This window comes from Condylura cristata, unplaced genomic scaffold, assembly GCF_000260355.1.
Source record: "Condylura cristata isolate star-nosed mole 26May11 unplaced genomic scaffold, ConCri1.0 scaffold00002, whole genome shotgun sequence".
NCBI classification, from domain to species: domain Eukaryota; kingdom Metazoa; phylum Chordata; class Mammalia; order Eulipotyphla; family Talpidae; genus Condylura; species Condylura cristata.
This window is the reverse complement of record NW_004567103.1, coordinates 46,564,486-46,570,485: the sequence shown is the minus strand read 5'-3', so window position 1 is coordinate 46,570,485 and position 6,000 is coordinate 46,564,486. Positions and strand designations below refer to the sequence as shown.

General features: G+C 33.5%; 1 protein-coding gene across 1 annotated transcript in view; it reads left to right on the top strand.

The window, feature by feature from the left end:
* The first annotated feature begins 3,685 nt into the window (after positions 1-3,685).
* The window catches only part of MYO3B (myosin IIIB), a 354,102-nt gene continuing 351,787 nt past the window's right edge, over positions 3,686-6,000 (top strand). The window contains exon 1 of the mRNA XM_012725499.1: positions 3,686-3,711. The gene's annotated coding sequence lies outside the window, so the exon portion shown is untranslated. The remainder of the gene's footprint in view (positions 3,712-6,000) is intronic.

Genomic DNA, 6,000 nt, shown 5'->3' with positions numbered 1-6,000 from the left:
ATCACATGCTTTTTGCTCTTAATGGGTGATACAGTCTTCAGTATTGTCCATAACAGTAGTGATTTAAACAGAACATTCTCACAGATGTGGAGGATGGGCAGTCCAAAATCATGGTACCAGCAGCTTGGTTTCTATTGAGAGTCCACTTAGGTTTATAGACTACCACCTTCTTGTCACATGCAAAGAGAGATGAATGGTCTGTTCATGACTCTTAGAAGGGCCTGAGTCCCATTCAGGAGGGCTGCCCCCAATGACCTAACCTCTTCCTAATGCACCACCTCCAAATACCATTACATGAGAGAGTAGAGCTTCAACATATGAAAATGGAACAGGAGACAGACATTCAATTTACAGCAGTGATATTTCACCTTGGAGCATAGGGTTTTACAAAAAAATAGAATTTCTTCTCTAAATAAAAGTGAGTATTTTACAGAATGTGTTCTATGCATTAGTATTTTTTTCAGTCGCTTATGTCTTTGGTAACAGAATGTTACAGAATGTAAAGTATGGTCACTTCCACATATGAAATATTTATTTTTAGTTAAGTAAATGAGACTTTCATTTACAGAAACTATTTTTGCAAAAGTTAAACACTTAAGTGACAAATGACTTTTAGCCCATGAAAATTATGACAGTGATTTATCTGTGAGTTTTTTTAAAATAAAAAGCTTGGCCTCTACCCAACTCCGTGAGCACAGGAGGCCCTGCAGCTTAGAACGACTGTGCTGGGCTCAGCTGCCCTGCAAGGTACAGCTCTGGCTGTACCATGTGGGCATCATTTAGGAAGTCTTCCTTCTAGCTCACAGACAGTTCACATCCACGCCCTTCTCGCCACTGTCATCTGGAGCCCCCTTGAATCTGACTTTCTTCCTCACCATGCCCGTTTTGAACAAAATTCCAGACATTTCAGAAGTCCTTCTCAGTGGCATTTTCAGTCCCTGTTTAGCCCTACTTCTTGAAAATCTTCTGCTTTCTTTTCCCCCCTATCTCCCTGTTGGCCCTTCTCCTGGCTCTTCTGCTTTGTTGTACCGATGTGTGGGTTTCTATCCTTGCTCCTCTCTGTCACCATGACACACCTCTGCTGAGGAAACTCCACTGTTGCCATGGGTAGATGTAGATGTACTCTTTTTCAGATGATTCTCTAATCAGCTTTCCCAGCACAAGCTGATTCTTGAGTTAGTTCTTTTTTTTTTTTTTCCCTTTCTTTCTTGTTAACCTTTAACTTAGTGGATCCCAAACAGAGCTCTGAGTCTCTTCTCAGAACCATTTCTCCTCCAGGGCTCCCCACTTCTGTGACTCTATCTTCCAACCACTTAGGCTCAAATTGTTAACCTATTTTAAAATTCTGCTTTTATCTTTTTCCTTTTATAGTTTATGGTTCCCTGGCCCCCAAATTTGTTGATTATTAGTATTTTCCCCTAAATTTCTCTCCCCTTTCTTTCTCCCCAACCCCACCTTATTTCAAGCCCACATCAACCAAAATCAACAAATAACATAACAAATAACAAAATCCACAAATTCACATAACTTCTTTGTAGAAGTGTCTGTTTAGATCTTTTAACATACTTTTTTAATTGGGTTGTTTATTTTTATTGATTTTTACATATTCTTTATAAATTATGGGTTTTAACCTCTCATGAGATGTGTGATGTGCAGATATCTTCTCCCATTCAGTGGGGTGTATTTTCATGTTGATGGCAAGCTTTTTTTTTTTTTTTTTAAACTCTGTAGAAGGTTTTTAGTTTGGAGTATCTCTTGTTTTCTTGCTTGCTTTTTTGGAGACTGTGATACTTCTATTTTTGTTCATTCCTCTAATGTGTGTGTTACTATTTTGCTCCAAGTTTCAAGATTATTCTGTTCTATTTCTGTGAAGAAATTCTCATGATTTTGGTAGAGATGGTAGTGAATCTGTATATTGCTTTGGGTAAGATGGCCATTTTGATGATAACTCTTCCAACCCATGAGCATGGAATATCTTCCCATCTTGTTTCTTCATATCTTCTATTTCTTGCAACGTGTCTTTCAGTTTTCTGTATACAGATCTTGCCCTTTTTTGGTTAAATTTATCTAAGGTATTTAATTTATTATGTGATTGTAAATGGATTGTTTCTTGATTTTTTTCTGCTAGTTTAATTATATATAAAAGCAACAGATTTTTTAAAAACGATTTATTTATTCATCCAGAACTGGGGTACAGGCCTCTCTAGAGATGCAGAGGGTGACAGGATTCACCAGAAACAGAGTGGGGAGCAGAACAGGCATATCAACAAAGTATACTGCTGAGGGGAGCAGGTGGGGATAGAACTCATGCAGAAGTGGCTTAAGTTTCTTAGTGCTGTACTTTAACCCACTGTGCCACCAGGGAGGGCCCGAAGCAACAGATTTTTATATATTTTTGTAGCCTGCCACTTCACTGTATTCATTAATTATTTCTAATAGCTTTTTATTTATTACTTCTAGTGCCCATATTAAGGATTTTTATCAAGGGATTTGAAATCTTGTTAAATATATATTCTGCATCTACTGAGATCTGTGTGTATTAAAATGATCTTTTTCACATTTATAGTCATCAAAGATCTATAATTTTCTGATGTCTGGTTTTGGAATCAGGATAATGTAGACCTCAAAATAGATTGTGGTCAGGATGTTCTTTTTACAATTTTATGGAAGAGATTGAGAAAGATAGGGAGGGATTAGTTCTTTGAAAGTTGGGTAGAACTCACCAGTGAAGCCATCTGGTTAGAGATCTGTTTTCTTTCTGATTCAGCCAAAGAAGGTTATATATTTATATTAGTTCTTCTAGATTGTCCATTTTGTTGTCATATAATTGTTTATAAAACTCTGATATGATCCTTTGTATATGTTGTATATGTTGTGACTACTTTCAGTTTTGATTTCTTTCTTTCCACAATTTTTTAAAAATTAAAACCATTGATTTTTAAAGTTCATATTTTTAATCCTGCACTAAGTATTTATTGCATATTTACTTTGGTATTTGCTCATGAGTCTTTGGCCAGGAGTATTTCCCCATGAGGCAGAAAAAATTAAGGCATGGTTTGTGTTCTTTAAGACCTCACTGATGAAGAAGACTAATGTTTGGATAGTATTTGTTAGACAATATTATAAGTGCTAGAAAAAGGAAAAATTACAGTGGAATCATTATAATGGGGAAAATTAGGAAAGACCTTCTGATGAGAAGGACTTTCAGCTTTACTTGAGTGGGTTCAATCTAGCTTTGTGCAAATTGGTTCTGTTTTTGAAGATGCCAGTTCCTACAAATGCTGTCTCTTACCCGTCTCTTTACCATCAATCACATCACTCACTGACCTATATGTTAGTTTGCAATTATTGACTAATTTGTTTGCATTTGTATAACATGTGTTTTCTTTTATTGTGTATCCCTGACTGTTTATTTAATATTTGTATAAATTTACTCTAAATCTTCCCTGATCACTTTCTGACTTTTTTCAAGCTATTCTCTAGCTTTGAAAGCAATTCTTCTATGACTTGTGACTCATGTATAAAATACTGTAACATTTGGAAAAAAATTCTAAATGTCATACACAGAAATGAAGATCTTCATCATGAATTTTATGCCACAGGTATAAAATGTTGCTGGACAAGTTTCTATTTAAATCACACTTGCTAGGCTTGACTAACTGCCTAGGAGTTCACAGGGTACTTACTTCAGATTGCTGTATTTTCAAGAAGGTAAGACTGTTCCTCCACAATGGAGTAATATGGGATATTATCAGGGTATAGGTCAGTCACTTTGGATTTCTAGAGACTAAAACATGCTGGTGAGGATTCAAATGGGCTCATGAAAAGGGCAGTTTGTTAGAAGAATGCAGGAGAAAATTTCATGCATATCTAAAGATAACAAAGCTTACCAGGCTTCAGAGGGCCTGAAATTTTGAGCGAATCAGCTTGTCAGTCTTCTCTCAAGGAAGGTTCGTTCTGTTTTTCTCCTGTTTTCTGATACTTCTTCCTAAAGTCTAAAATTTCCTTTGTAGACTTCTGAAAAGTATGTTTATGAAGATATACACATAGAGATATATACACATAAACATAAAATGGCCACAAATGTAAATTTTTTATTTACACGAGATCCTTACTGTTTAATGCCCTCAAAAAATTATTTTTTAGCATATAGCATTCTTTCCTTATTAGATAACACAAAATTTACCTTTAAGTAGTTATTTGTGACTAGATTATTTCAGTTTTTGTAATTGCAATGCATTATTTAATTTCTCCATAATGATGGACTTTAAGATTGTGTTTGAATTTTCTATGAGAAGTATTGTTATGGTGAATATCCTTGTATATCTACTGTAAATTAATAGTTTTACCTTTTACATTTGTTCTGTGATCAATTTCAGCTTTATTTTTTATATGGTATGAGATAAGGGTAATGATTCTTTGTTTCTTTTTGTTTATGGCAGTACAATTGTTTCAACAACTTTTAGCATAAAATAGGTATATACTAGAGAGTATATCAAAATGGTTAAAAACTATTGACCTCATATCCTATAACTTGGATAAACTCATTAATTTTAAAAGCTTTTTTGAAAATTCCATCACTTTTTTATGTAGATGATTATGTTGCTACAAATAAAGACCATTTTATTTTTTCTTCTCTAGTCTCTTTTCTGAATGCTTTTAATTCAGATTTACCTTATTGTACTGACTCTATTACAAGTTGAATAGAAAAGGTGTGAATAGACACACCTGCCTTGGTCTTGATCTCAGTGTGAAAGCTTTCAGTTCATTACTGTATTATTATGTTATTATGAGCTTAATTTTAGTTATTTCTTATATATCTTTATCAGGTTGAAGCAGAACCCCTCCATTCCTAATTTACTGAGGGTTGTTTCTTTTTTTTAAATCCTGAGTGGGTGTTGAATTTTGTCAAGTATTTTTTCTATATCTAATGAGAGGATTAAGTGGGTTTCCTTTTTCACTCTATTAGTATGATGAATCTAAGTGTGTTTTTAATTTATATACATGGGATAAATGCTTACAAGTAAAATTGCAGAGAAAGAAAATGGATATTTAATAGATTTTGACTATTCTCCTAAAAAATATTTGTGCTAATTTATACTCATATTATCTGAGTATTTTTTTCCAGGTCCTTCCCAACACTGAATATTATCAAGTTTTAATGAAATCCTATGAGCTTGTAGGATATAAATGGCCTATCAATGTTTTGATTTACACTTCAAAATATGAGTGAGATTTAGTATCTTTCCTGAGTCTATCATATTTTTGCTTTTCCATAGGTTATTCCTTTTCTTTCTGTACATACTCTTGCTAGAACAAGAAAACTAGCTCCTTATACAAGTATTTTTTCTTAGTTTGTTTTTGGAAAAGTGTTAAACTGTCAGAATATTTTTAACTGTTATGCATCTGTGTATATCATTTTCCCTCATATGCTTGGAAGATCCCTTGCCTGTGCTGAGATTATAATACATTTTATCTATATTTATTTACCTATGTATATTGAGACTTTGCTTTGTGGACTGATGTATTCTTATATTTATCATTAAATATTCCACCAGTACTTGGAAAGAAGTTTTAAGCACTTTGTATATATCTCCTGGGTTACTCATATTGATTGTACTATACATATATTTCTTACTAGTTTGTCTCCTTGTTCTGTCATGTTTTGTTCTGTTAATATCATGTTCTGTCAGTAATAACAATGTTACTATTATTGTGTCTTGTTGATTTCTTTTACAGGTTTATATTTTTGATTTTTGGCACTTTGTTTTTGGTGCTGAACATAACACTTTCAAGCTCATTTTGATTTCAGTTTTGGCCATTCTGACAGTGTGCAGATAACTAATCAATGGTGCATATTAACAGCTCAATTATTGTTGTCTATACAAACAACCCTTTATATTCTGTAATATTTTTGCTTTAATTCTTTCTGATATTAACATTATGATTCTTTGCCATTTTCTCAATTTATCTTTGATTTCCTTTTTTTACTTCTAACTT